General features: G+C 31.5%; 1 long non-coding RNA gene across 2 annotated transcripts; it reads left to right on the forward strand.

The window, feature by feature from the left end:
• Positions 1-1631: 1631 nt before the first annotated feature.
• Positions 1632-12254, forward strand: LOC107951877 (uncharacterized). Of its 2 annotated transcripts, XR_001698651.2 has the most exons (4): positions 1632-1987; positions 2082-2194; positions 2276-2357; positions 10731-12254. It is a non-coding gene; the product is annotated as an uncharacterized lncRNA (long non-coding RNA). The 2 variants fall into 2 exon arrangements; XR_001698649.2 differs by lacking the exon at positions 10731-12254 and having other exon boundaries at positions 2276-2466.
• Positions 12255-15222: the final 2968 nt, after the last annotated feature.

The raw sequence follows: 15222 nt of genomic DNA on the forward strand, positions 1-15222 counted from the left end.
TAACTTGGCAATTTGCAAAATTTCCTTAATCTCAATTGAGGCTCTGCTAAAAACCTGTTAAGTATAAACAAATAAAATTTCCTTAAATCTCAATTTTCTTAATTTCATCATATTTGATAAATTGTTAAAATGGTTAAATTATTTATTCATGAAAATAAACAAATTTCATTCATTATATATGTTAGATTATCCTAAATGATTTTTTCTTGTAAAGTAAAATATATAAGTAAATATTTACTCATTCACTAATTAAAGTTCAACCAGTATTAAATTGCATTTTATGGTCAAATTATAATGTGAGAAGATAACATATATTAGTAAGTAATCTAAATTGCCTATAGTTTAAAGAATCAAATTGAGCAAATGATTTATTCAAAGGACTAGTATATAATCTATAAATTTGATTGGGGAGATAATTTATCTTGATTATCTGAGCATAATTTATCTTGGCTATCAAAGCAGAATTGGCTTCTAGAAATAGAGTTATAGATGTGATTATTTGGGCTCACAATATATTAGATAAGACTCAAGTTGAATTTATTCTAAATTCGTTTACAAATTTATTCATTTGTAACGTTTATGGTATGATTAGCCTAAATTAAGTATGTGAATGATCATATACTTTGATATGTCGAAAACTTACAATCTTGGTAAGGGGCAAAAAGTTAGCATATTGAGTATATGACTTATGTATGATATGACTTCACTTACAATAGTGGAACCATAGCTCGATAAAAAAAAGTAAATGGTATCCTCTCAATTGTATTGTATGAATTATGAAAATGGGACAAGGTTAATGGTATTTATCAAGGACAAACATTTTTTCATTATTATTATTGATTTGATTAATGATAATTTTTGTCATGGAAGAAATAATGGTGACTTTGACATAAAATGGATCGAATTAGGTGAAAAAATTTAACCTAGAAGGATCATGGATATCTTATAAAGATAACACACATATGATAAGACCATTGAACTAAAGTTTAAAATAAGTAGCTTTCGTAATGATATATAATGTGGAGCTCAATCGTGGTACCTTTGGTAGATTGAATCCATAACGAAATAACTATGTAATTAATAAATGAAGAGTCGGAACTTAATTACATGTTATTTTAGCCTTCATTATATATGTTCAATTGCTCCCTTTACTACCTCAACATAACTCTTTAAGAGATTGCATGTAATATGAACACTTGTATGGAATAATAAATGATTGAACAAAGAAAAATGATTCACTAGTTTTACTTATTGGAGTAATAAGTGTTTTTTTTAAATTTAATGATTAATTTGATATAAGGTTAATTTAATCACTTTGGTATCCGGATGATTGAATGAAAAATCCTAAGTGGAGCTAAATTAAAAGATAATGTTATCTAATTATTTGAAATGAAATAAAATTAATTTAATAAATTTATGCATGCATTTTAATATAGTAAAATTGACATAACTTTAACATAAATTTTTTTTGAAATAACACAGTTGGAAGATATTAATAAATAAATCAAAATAGTCCAACAACCATAACAAATGGAAGACTAAAACCCCACAAACAGTCAAACCCAATTTCCTAAAAATAATAACTATACCCCAGCCTAATTAATGGACTCTGCCATTTGGAAACACAAATCACAATAAAAAAAAGTCCATTTCCAAATATTTCCTTTCCCAAAACCAGATCCTTATGGCTCTTAAAATCAGAAGCATTCGACAATGGCTTGAAAAACACCACTATCTATTTTCTCCTATTGACTCTTACTTCCTTTCACTACTGCTTTCCCCGGTCAGTGTGCAGCCCAACATTACCTTGAACTTGATTTTCATTGCACAGTACCAGAGATACTCCCCCCAACCGTTCCCTGCCAATATTTCGCCACCGCCTCCTTTACGAAATTTGGCACCTTATCAAGAAGATAAGTATTCCTTTCCCCTTTTAATCCTTCAATGGCCAAAAGATGACCCACTTGGTTCCCCTACCTCTGAATATGTGAGAATACAAAGTTTTTAAATCTCTTCATCAAAGGGTTTAGATTTGAGATGTAAGCACTGATGCATGAATCATCTTTTCTGTTTGCCTGCAGTTTCTTTATCACCGTAAGTGAACCGCCTTTGATCATCGCATCTTGAAACCCAAAATCAATGCCCAATCAGATTACTTAGAGACATGCAATAGCTACCGCAGCGAAACCCATTGGTATGTGATTATTAATATTTTTTGTTGACCCCAAAATAACCCCATTTGATTTCTAATAACAATCCTCGCTCATGAGTTTAGGGAGTGAGTTTGAAAAGCCCCATCAAAATTTATCTTTATGAAAGCGTTCTCTGGAGGCCTCCATCCTACAATCTCAACTCTGGTAACAAGTAACAGTTTGTTTAAGGCATCTAATTCTTCTAATTGAGCTTTAATCCTTTCTGGTATTGTTTGAGCCTGATTTTTAATCCCATCATGCACATATTTATTTATTTCAGTCCATAACACCTAAAGGGTACACCCCATTATCCTACAAGTTTGGTTAGACGAGGTAGAAACTAAATTATCAAGTCAATCCTGAAAGATAAGAACAATGAACTCTATATGCTATTAAATGTTTAATTTGTTCCACACTTCTACTACGATGATACAATCTCGAAATGAGTTCTAGACTGTAAATTTTATCTTCTCCGGTAGGTTAAGTTTCCACAGCTTGAAAAAAATTGTATAATTTATTTGATTCCAGTAAGGCCTAGATAAAAATGAATTTTGTATAAGAATGTTGTACCCACTACGAACCGAGAATACCCCAGGCGCCTCGCCTCGCCAGGCAATTGAATCCCTCTAAAGTGTCTGTGTTAAAGGAATACATAGAGTTTTCCTTGCTTCCTTAGCACTAAACATACTGGTAATAAACTGAAAATTGCATTGCCCAGTTTGTTGATCAATTAAATCAGAAACATTTACTAAATTTTTGCCAATATATATTGTCTAAATTCTGTGCCCCTCCAATCCAGGAACCCACGCATCTATCCAAACATTAATTTTGGAACCAGTACCCATACGCCAGCACAAACCCTCTTGAAGTAATCCCTTTGCAGACCATATATTCTTCTAGGTATAAGATGTGTAAGCTCCCAAGTTTGAACTCATGAAATCCAACTTCGGATAATACTTTGCTTTTAGCGATCTTACTAACAACATGTTTGTATTAGTCATTAAATGCCAACATTGCTCTGCCAGAAGCGCCAAATTAAACTTCGTTAAACTTTGAAAACCCATTCCCCCATTATCTTTGAGATCACATAAATTCAACCATTCACATTAATGAATCCCTTTCTTTTCCCCATGCTTTTGCCACCAAAATTGACTAATAATTCCTTCCAACTCTAAGCACAGGGACTTCGGTCAAAGAAAAGTACATAGCATAAGTAGAGATGGCCTGAAGGACACTTTTTATAAACACCTCATTACCTTCTTGTGATAATGGCTACACACACTAACTCTTAATACAATTTAGCATACGATCTTTCAACAAATTAAAAGTTTGTTTCTTTTTCATCCCACCATATCAGGAATGAAAAATATACCTCTAATTCTTTAGAGAGCATTCTTCTTTGTTGTTCTTGTATTTTTGAACTGAAAAAATAACTGATTTATCAAAGTTAACACATTAACTCGAACTTATGTCATACTCCTACAAAATCTGCTTTAAGACCAAGGCTCCTTCTTTTGTGGCTTCACCAAAAAGAATACAATCATTGGCAAATAATAAATGAGATATTTCTGTTCTTCGATGATAGATTTTTGCCTTTTTTAATAAACCATCCCTCATCGCTAATCTCATAAGGGTTGAAAGACCCTCACTACATATGAGGAAAAAATAAGGGCTAAGTGGATCACCCTGTCTAAGGCCCCTAGTTGGTGTAAAGACCTCTCTCATTTCCCAATTAAGCACTATGAAATAAGAAACTGCACTAATGCATTCCAAAATGAAATCGGCCCAACCAGTTGAAAAACCCATTTTTTAGCATTACTTCCCTCAAGAACATCCACTCCACTCTATCATACGCTTTATTCATATCAAGTTTCAATGTAAAAAAGCCTCTCATTCTTGTTCTTTTTTTTTAAAAAAAGCATTCAAAACCTCATAAGCTAAAAGAATATTATCCGTGATTTGTCGACCCGAAACAAAAGCACTTTATGCCTCGTCAATACAATTATTCAACACTTTTTGAAATTGATTTACCACTGTTTTTGGGATAATTTTATAAATGACTGAACATAGAATAAGAGCAATGTGAGTCCGATTAATCTCCAATAAGGAAGTGCCTCCATTAAGAATATCTAGACAAAATGAACCAACATCTTGGCCTACAATATGCCAATACTTCTGATAGAACAAAGCAGGTATACCATCAGAACCCGAAGCTTTAGTTGGGGCCATCTTTTTTAACTCAGCAAGAATCTCCTTCTATTCATATTTTGATGATAAGATCCTGTTTTGCTCTTCCATTTTACACTGTCTCACCTCTTCCAAAATATGATTCGAGTTGCCAAAACCTTGAGATGAGAATAGATTAGAGAAATAAGTATTCGCTATATTTAACATACTTCCTTGCTCCATTATAATCATTCTATCCTCGCCTTGTAACCCCCTAACCCAATTTTTCGATGACGTTGAGAAGTAAACCGATGAAAAAACATCGTATTTCAATCCTTTAATTTCAGTCAATTAGCTCTCGCCCTTTGCTTCTAATAACATTCTTCATTGTCTATCTCCAAATTGAGCATCACTTATGTATCCAAAAGCTCCGCAATATTCATCTCATCTCTGATCTCCAAATTCAAATCACCTAATTTTCTTTGAAGCGTTTCTATATTACCTTTCTTTCTCTTTTTCAACGAATTAGTCCACTTCTGCAAACCTAAACATAAAAATTTCATACATTCAAGAACAATCCACCCATTGGTACTCCACAACTTACGAATCTTAGGGTTACAAGACTCCTCTAAAGTCCACCATGATTTAAAGTGAAATTTGTACTGTGGTTTCAGTTGGAAAACGGGTTTGGAAAACACAATGGAAAATAAATTTAGGGAAAACTAGAGTTTAAAAATTTTCTAAAATAAGATATTGGTTGTGATATCTGAAGTAATAAACACTTAATCAAAATTGTACATTTTCGATTCGTCTAGGATGAGTGCTTCGACTGAGTAGTTTTCTCCGCTATACTCAAGCTCATGTCTGTTGAGTGTGGGCTCGCTTCGAATTTGAAATTTTTTCACAAAATTACCAATAAAATAATTTTACAGTTTCTCTAAACTTTTGGGTCAAGTTAAAATCAGAAAAATATCTTTAGAAATTTTCTGGAATAATCTCTTCAGCGAATTTTCTCTCTATAACTTTCTCTTGAATTCACGTGTGTGTAAATAATGACCTAATACTCTCTTTATATAGGGAGAGTTTAGAGAGTTCAACTATGATTAAGCTTAATCACTTTAATATTAAATTAATATAATATTTATCAAGATAAATATTGAATTAAATTTAATATTAAATCTTATTAAAATAATAGAATGCTTATCTACAACATAAACATTAAATTAAATTTCATATTAAGATAATAACTTTAATATTAAATTAATAAAATACTATTAAGATAAGTATTAAATTTAATTTAATATTAAAATATTAAAATAATTTTATTTTTGAAATAATTAATTTGAAATCAAATTCTCTGGTAGAATTCCAGTGGAAATGTAACTCTTCCACTGATCAACCACCGATGACCAACTGCCGTCGGCCATCGGGATGCTGTTGTCGCAGCCACTTGCACGGTCGTGTCTGGTGATGTAGGTACGGCACCCTTACTGCACCTTAAGTCGGTTCGACTGCTGTCAGTTTGGCCTGACGACTCGATCGATCCGGTCTATTTAGACTGTTGCCTGATTTTACATGCCGAGTCCGATTAGACCAGTTTTTGAGTCTTGGTCTCGGTTTGGGCTCCTGGGCCCAATTTACTATCTCAGGTCCAATATTCAAGTTCAATTACCCATTGGGCCAATTTTCTGACTTGAAAATTAATTTTCAAAAATGTCATGTTAATTTTAATTAATTTAATTTTACTTAATCAAAATTAATTTTTTGAACAATCACTTAGAATTTCCAAATTAATTTTTTAAGAAAATTCTTTAATCAAATTCTCTAGTTTAACAATTCTTACGACCATTTAATTTAATTTCACATCTAATAAATCAACTCAATTAAATTATTCTCGAAGTCATAGAATTTTCTTCTAATTCAAATGCAATCAGATCAAACTTTTGTTGAGCTAGCAGATGGATCAACCTGACATATGCAATTAGGCTCTAGTGATTGCAATTATGTCCAGATGTATCATTCCGATAACTTGCAATTACATAATCATAGAATCAATTCAGAAAATGTATCATGCTTGAAAACTCCTTATTGTATACTATTTACGAAAGTAATTCATCCAATTGCTTTGTCCAATGACCTCGTCATGTGTGTTACCATTATATGATATCCTTCATTCTTTTGAGTTAAATCCGTTCATTCAATACAATAATATTTTATCTCATTGTCACCATTGTGTCTTCTTAATGATTAATATGATCACTATCAACAAATGACTGTGATAAATTGCTTGTTCGAGAACAAGCAACTCGTGGCCACGTTCCATATTTATCAATCCTCACAATACCAATGAGAGGATATCATTAACTCTTTAATTAAGCTATGAATTCCACGGTTGCTAGTAAAGCCATGCTATACACTTGTCATGTGCCCAACATATGACTATGGGCTCGATCATTTTTAGAGCATAAGCCTCTACTTATATCAAATCATATGAGTTGCATACGCATGGTCAGTGACTAACTCAGGATTTAGGTAAACCACACCATGAACGTCACAAGTGAATTAATTCACAAATGAATTTAGAATTAATTCATCTTGGGTCCAGTCCAATGTATCATTCTACCAATGAATACATCTATGTCTTCGTGGAGCCAATTGCTCTGATAGCCAAAACTAGCCATCTCTCCAATTGGAATTGTAGACGACATAATAATCCTTCTTAGTATTTGAATCAAATACTTACTTTGATCCTTTTACGAGATTACAGACTCATTTAGATTATCTACTGAAGTAAGTTTGTCTTTTTTGCAATGTAAACGTTCTTTACAATGCCACTTATTCTTAGTTTGAATTTTAGATAATCAATGAACTAATATTTGCTTGTCAAAATTTTTCTATGCATGCAAAATATAAAAGACAGAAAATAAAAAAGACATAATAGTGGAATGTAAAATTAATTTTATTTATTTATTCATCGTTCAAATAAATAGAAAACAATTACATGTTTACTACAATATGGAAACATTTCCCAACAGTTTTATCTTTACTACATCGTCCAACCTCTCTAATATTGTTTTCTGCAAAGTTTTATCTTTCCCATGTAAACCATGGTCTTTCATATCCTAGATCTTCTAGGTGACATTTAGTCAATATCTCAGAACTCCTTCACACGCCCTTCCTCCTATGGTAACCCACCATTCTTCTTATAAGAATAAAGAATCTCATTAAAATCTCCCCATACCATCCAAGGAAAATTTTGATCTTGACCCAACCATTTTAAGATATTCCAAACCTCTAATCAACCCCTCACCTTTGGAGAGCCATAGAAACTCTTCGTCCTTCAATTTTCCCCACTTGAGTTTTCTTGAACCTCTATATTTATGTAATGCTTCAAAAAACTTCTTAAAATTATAGATACATCTCATTTCCATCCCAGACAAAGCCCACCTCTTATACCCTCAGCTTGTACATCAATTTTGTTATAAAACCCACATTTTCTATGAACACCCTCCATCCTTCGTGAATCCAGCTTCATTTCTATAAAAAAGACAATTTAGGAATAATTAAGTTTCAACGTATGCTGAAGCTTTCTAATTGCTCACGAACTCCTCAACCTGCGAACATTCCAACATAAGAGTTTTATTGCTGCCGATCGGATTGCCTTTTGGCAGTCGTTTATAATTCTGAGGTAAGAACCTGCATACTCTCTTCAATTACCACCAATGCATCTGAACTACCAGAACCATTAGCAGTAGAAATCATTTGTCTCATCCTCTTTTTTCCCTCAAGACGTGCTATTGGATTTTCCTCTAGATCATATGCCATCAATTCCTATCCATGCCCAATTAACCAACTTAATCGATCTCCATTTTCCATATTCAGATTACCTTCCAAATTTATACCCAATTTGGGTTAATATGCTTTTTATAATCCAATAGTATAGTATCCCTACCATTCGATCCCAAGAGAACTTTTCAACTCCTCCTGAATTTTCTGTTCCCTTATCCTCGTGCAGCTAAATACTCAATGTCCCTAAACCCTAAACCCTAGAAACTATCCCATCCCATATCTCCCTCTTGGAAATCGTTATTCAACCGAACTAGATAGAAACTATCCCCATGACCTTTCGCACACATAATAAACAGAATAATGTGAGTTTCTCATTTTTTAATTTCGCATAAATAAAATTACCAAGTGAAAGCCGAAGTTAATTTTTACGTTTCAGTGGCAAACGTACATCAATCTTCACTCGAATACGCATATACTGTTTCACCCCTCTAATAAATTTCCTTGAATCGCACTCTTCAAACATCCAAATAAAATTACCAAACTATTTTACAACTACTTCAGTGACAAATTCTGACGAAAGATCATGAATTTGACCCAAAAAAATGAATAAATTAGCCCAACTCGCATAAGATCTTCATTCCTTTCCATATTATGCTTAAGAATTCAACGTTAAAGACAACAATTTGTTACTTTTTCCTTTTTAAAAAAACCCTAATCGATAAAGCAAAACAAACAAACCTTAAAATTAAAACCTAGAAACCAAGAAATGTGCCACAATAGAGCAGACGAAAAAATAAAGAAAACATGCCATATTGGTAGACTTCTCCAAATTCTTTATGACTTTAACATAATTAAAATAAAGTTTTTGTAAATTATTTAATTAGATAATTAATTTTAGTTAAAAATTTAATTAAGAGTTTAAAATACATATGTAAGTTTACTCAAATAGGGTCATAAGGTGGTCGGCTTATATAGGAAGCATGTTTGCTACCTAAGTAAGCATAGATTGTGGAATAAGAGTCTTTATATAACTAGGATTGCCACCAATGTTGTTAACTCGCCTAGGACTTTTTTATTTTATTGATAATTCCAAATAACTAGGTTCATAATAAGGTCTTTAAATATCTAATATTGGCTAAAAAGAAAAGATTCATGAAGATTCATGAATTAATACAAATTAGAAAACTTTAGTTGTCAATTTACTCATTTAATTAAAAAAGAGAGAGTTTGTTCGGAATCGATTTTTTATGAATTTTTAAGTAAGTACTTATGTTTGCATTTAGAAAAATATCCACTATTCGTTCAATTTGTGAGTTAAAGAATAGTAGAGAAGATTTGATTGGTTAAAAAAAATGATTTAAGTTATCTGAGAATTCAGAATTAATCTAATAAGATTCCATGAAGTCCATTTCAACTAAACTTTTCAAGTTGTTTTGAATAACTTTTTGCACAATTCTAGTTCCTAAATCGTAGGTCTTTGAATTATCTATGAAATGGTTTTTGAATCACTTGATTTTGAGGTATGCAACTCAAGATATGGTTGTTTTAGTAAAGTAGTATAGTCTTTACGGGAAGTTTGAGATTAATAGAAAGATTTCACAAGGTTAACTTTGACTAGACTTTCTAAGATCTTCTAACTATCTTTATGTGAGAAGATCTTTGAGTTTTCTTTGTAACAATTTTTGATTCACCTGATTTTAAGTTTTTCAATCTGAGATATGATTACTTTTATAAAGAAGTGCAATTTCTTGTGGGTTGTTCAAGATTAATTTCAAATCAACTTCTTTAACTTGTGAAAGCATATTAAAACACATCAATGTATTAGATTGCTGATGATTTATTATTGTTTAACTAACCAAGTTGAATCTGATTGTATTATTCTTTTAAAATTTTCGCTAGCACTCGTTCCATGTTTTTAGACAAATCTTTTTTGTTGTAAACAAAAAGTAATGGCAAAATAGTAGGACTTGCTCGACTTACTTGTAAATGCTGAAGACTCTAATTTGCTTTATAAATTGGACAATTTTTGTAAACAAAATATTTAAATGATAATTTTTACTGATATTTTAGATAAGTACAAGACCGGGTTAATTAGCAAATTAGGTCGTTTTCCCCAAATTTAGGGAAATATGTCGATTTCGGAGAGAAAAATATGGTCATTTGATCCAACGGTCAAAAAGTATAAATCGATCAATTTTTTTCTCAACGGTTAAAATTTTAGACGGCTAATTACATTTTTGCCCTTAAACAACTATTTCATTTTCTATATAAAGCCTACTTATTTTTTTTTCTTCATTCAATCCTATTCTCTCAATTCTCTCTACTATTTTATTCTCATTTTTTTTATTCCATATCTCTCAAATTCTTCTTGTCTTAATTTTATATTTCTTAATTTCTTTGATTTTATTTGATTTTTATAATTTTAAAAAAATCAATGCCTCTTATTTGTTTGGATGACAAACACATTTCTGACATCTAATTACAAATGGTAAGAAAACATTATTAATTTTTTCTTTTAATTAATATAATTATTAAGTTGTTAAAATTATTAATTTTTTTAATTTTTTATGTTTATATAATCAGACCAAAGATCGAATTATCGAGACATATATACATAATTTAAGTGCGACGGCACTACGCGTTATTGAACAACACTTGCAAGAGGCGGGATTCATGCATTTGTCTCGTATGCTCGGGAGACTAAATTGGAGCCCGCACTTATCAACGCTTTGGTGGAAAGATAGAGATTTGAGACACAAATTATCACACCCTAAAAATGGGCCTAGAAGAATCATGTTTGTGAATTAAGAGAGAATGGTCACGCCCTTATTTTTTATTTTATCTGTGCATTTTCTAAAAGTAAATTGATTTGGTCTAGTGGTTAAGTGTTATGGATTGTGTGCTTGAGGTCTTGTGTTTGATTCCCTTTCCTTGAAAATTTTTATTAATTTTGTCTCAATATCTGGATTAGCACGTATAGCTCATCTTTAATTTTTGTTTGCTCATTATCAAGAATAAGCTTGTTGGTTTAATGCTAAGATTTTAGATTCCTAATATATCAAGTTTGAATCTTGTTATGTGAAAAAGTGATAAATATTTTTGTTCTTCCTCTATTATGTCGCCCTTGCTGTTAGAGGGTGGGTCAAATGCAAACTCTAAACCACCAAATTGTGATAAAATTGTGATAAAAGATAAATCTGATAGGTTAGGATATTGTTTAATATATTTTTTAAAAAAAATTGAGAATTATTCCCCAAAATTCTCGCTTTTTTGTCGTCCCACTTCCCTCTCTTTCTCCAACTTTTTTGCACATTGTTTCCTTTTGTTGTTGTAGTTCTCCGTTGTTGAAATTTTCGGTGTTTCTTCTTTTGGCTATCTTTTCTTTTCATTTCTTACTGCTCTATCTTCTGTATTAGTAGTCATCGCATTCTGTCGCACGCAATCGGCATCCTTCGATAGTCATTGCATCTTGTCATATGCAATCGACAGCCATTGCAATTTGTCGCTCCCCGTGTGCCATTAGCCAACAACAGTAGCAGCCCTTTGGTGACCTGTAGTTGTTTCTCTCAATATTCGACAAATCTTATTTGTCGCCCTTAGCCATCTTCTATATAGATCAGGTGGAGTTCCTAACCTTTTGTAATTCGTATGTGTGTGTGTGTCTTATTCATAAGTGAATTGTGTGATTTGGTGATAACCGAATGTATGTATAAATAAATATTGTTGAGTCATATATGTGTGAATCCTAACCCTATGTGATCTATAAGTGTATGATAAGAATTAAATGATGTTGTGTTTTAATTGGTATCGTTCAATTGTGACTTATGTTTTCTTCTGATGGAGGTTGAATGTAAGTATTTCCCTTAACTGTAAAATTTGGTGTAAGTTGATTAACTATGGGTATGTTTCAATTATGGCCAAATACGGGTAAGTGAGTTGGATGACATGATCGAAGGTGAGTATGCTCTAATTTGAGTTAGCCGAATGCGTATGTGTACCTATTGTGTTGCTGAAAATAGGGGTGAGTAAAACACGATTTGACTCGAAAAAATAAAAAAATAATTTAGAGTTAAATGGATCCAGTTATTCAAATTAATCGAATTATTCGAGTTAACTCAAATTTTTTTTCAGATTTCGAGTTTGAATCGAGTTTGGTTTTCGAATTCGAATAAACTGAATATCAAACTATAATATTTTACATTTTTACCCCAAACTCCCAAACTTCTTTACTTTTTCCCAAAACTTTTACTCCTCTTCCATCCCACTCCACTTTCTACCCCCTCCCCCCAATTTTTCTTTAATATGTCCCCCCCCCAAATTTTACTCCCTCAACCCCCAAAACTTTTTATTTTCCCCTTAAACTTTTACTTTTCATCTTACCCCTAAATTATTAAATTAAATTAAAATTTATCTATATCTACTATTTATATTATTAAATTAAATTTTACATTTTGTACTATTTATATTATTGAATTGTTTAATCATATTGAATCTTTATAAATTTTTGTTAAAATAGAATTATTTATGATGTCATAAAATATTTGTGTTAAAATTTTATGTTGGTATTAATTTCACATTTGATCTTTAAGATAATTTTTTTTAAAAAGTCACATTTTTTACATTTATATATTTTATAATGTCAAAATATATAGTGGCAAGAATCACAAGATAATTGAAGCAACTAAGCAAGCAAAGAAGCTAACCCATATATAAAAGATTAATAAAGAAATTAGGAGGGGATGAAAGTTAATAACAAATTTAATTTCGGTGGACAAATTTGATTACGGCGAGTGATAGTGATTACAAAGACCTAAAATCATTTTTTAATTTAACTCGAACAAATATATTCTATTCGAATTTCATCTCACTTGACTCGATTCGAGAAAATTTTAAATTGAGTTAGGGTGATAAAATAGGATTCGTCAACTCGATTAACTCAAAATTTTTTTCATTTGATTCGAATCGATTCAATCGAGTGCTCACCCTTAGCTGAAAATGATACTTGCTTGTTTTTGTGATGGCCGAATGTGCCAATAGCATGTTTTGATATGTTAAACTATAAGTGCAATTAGTATGTTCTGATAAGTTTTATTTGACTATGCCAATAGCATGTTTTTGATCTGTTAAACTATATGTGCAACTAGTACGTTTTGATCTGTTTTATTTGCATATGGGAATGTCTGATTCAAGTAATATCATTTACATATGCATTGGGGTTGGGTTATGTATGATTTCGAGGAAGTTTTGACAGATTACGATATGCGATTTTGGTAGTTTACCCACAAATTTTGATTTGGCTGTTAAACTGCATTATCTATTTTTATCGATGTTTTCGCAATAAATCTGGCAACTTGTCTGCATAATTTCTGGTGGCTAAAGATCATTACTTTGGTGTGTTAGGTTGGAAGGGCTTCTAATTATCCTAATTGGTGTGTTGAGTGGATAGAGATGGTGTGTAGCGGATGGGGGTAAGATTTGTTCTATTGAGACTTTGTATTGCATCATTTGAACATACCCATGCTCATGCACTGGTTGATAATTTTCATGCTTATTACAAACTTTGTATTGATGGCACTGATTGATGATGTGCTATGTACTATTATTGACATTGTGTGGATGGTTATTGTTTTTCTAAGAACGACTTTATAAATGAATTGTTACATTTTTACTCAAACTGAGCTTCTCAAAGCTCACCCCCCTAATTTTCTCCTTTCAGATAATCCTCCAAGTTAGGATCAAACACGACATTTGGAGGGCTTGTTTTAGTTTTTGCTAATTAAAGTATTTTAATTTTATAATTTCATAATTATTTAGGACTGTAAATTTTTTTATACAAACTATGGTATGGGATTGGACTTCGGGTTTTATTTTGATTTAGCATGCATGTAATATGTTTAAAGAATTGGAAAACCAAAAAATTGATCATATAAGTTTGAAACATTTTAAATAACAAACTAAAGTCATCGTATTTTTCTGCTGCAAAATCTGTACTTGAATTTCTGAAAAGTAAATTATAAGTAAAATATGTTTCCAAAATTAATAAGGACTTATGTTTAATTGGATCTTTTTTAAAAAAAAAACTTGGTAACATTAATGTTTTTATAAGTAAAGAAAATCCCAATATGGGTTTTCTGAAAAAGAAGCAAACACTTAAAAAAATCAATTTCTGAAGGCTTGATTGTTTTTACTTAGCCATTTCGGTGGCTAATGTGACCTCCAGAATTTGGTTGTAATGTCTAGGTCGGGTTTGGGGTGTTACACACATTCCATCTTTCGTGCAGTGAATGTACAATCACACTCGATGATGTAATATTACAATTTGTTATGGGGGTAGTGGGCATTAATGATTGGAGCGCAATTTGCGACCAACTATTAGACAAGGTGTCAGACAAGTTTAGTGATAGTCGGATAGAGATGAAATGATTAGAAGAAAATTTCTCAAATATCGACAACTCGGCTAGTACTGTTGAAAGACAACAATACGTGTGAGCATTCATACTGAGGTTAATCAGGGGTCTTCTAATGCTAGATAAATCTCAAAATCTAGTACATTTAATATGGCTTCTACAACTAGTCGACTTAAAAGAAGCCGGGCGACTCAATTAGGGATCAACTGTGTTGGTGACATTGTATCGAGAGATGTGTTGGGCAACTGAAGCATAAAAAATTTAAAAAGATGGTTGCATACTCCTTCTTCAGTCATAGGCATGGTACCACCGAGCATTTTTACGTCCTCGAGTAAATGTTCTTTATGAATTCCCACTCGTAATAAGGTAAAATTCATTTAATAATATAGTTATCTTAATATTTTCCATTATTATATTTTTGAAACAACATATTATTTGAATAGGTGGAACAATAATGCAAGTTATATGGGTATATCGAATGAGCTTAAAGATACTCAGCTATTGTTAGATCAATGATTAGAAGTCGAGGTTAGTTTTTGAAATTTTCAATTATATAATATTTATGTAATGATTTGAAATTTAATATTAGGTACATAATAAAATTTATAATTTTGTACTGTAGTTTGAAAGGATGCCATATTCTGATCCAATAATTCAAGAATGCATCC

The sequence above is a fragment of the Gossypium hirsutum genome, chromosome A08 (genome assembly GCF_007990345.1).
Source record: "Gossypium hirsutum isolate 1008001.06 chromosome A08, Gossypium_hirsutum_v2.1, whole genome shotgun sequence".
NCBI classification, from domain to species: Eukaryota; Viridiplantae; Streptophyta; class Magnoliopsida; order Malvales; family Malvaceae; genus Gossypium; species Gossypium hirsutum.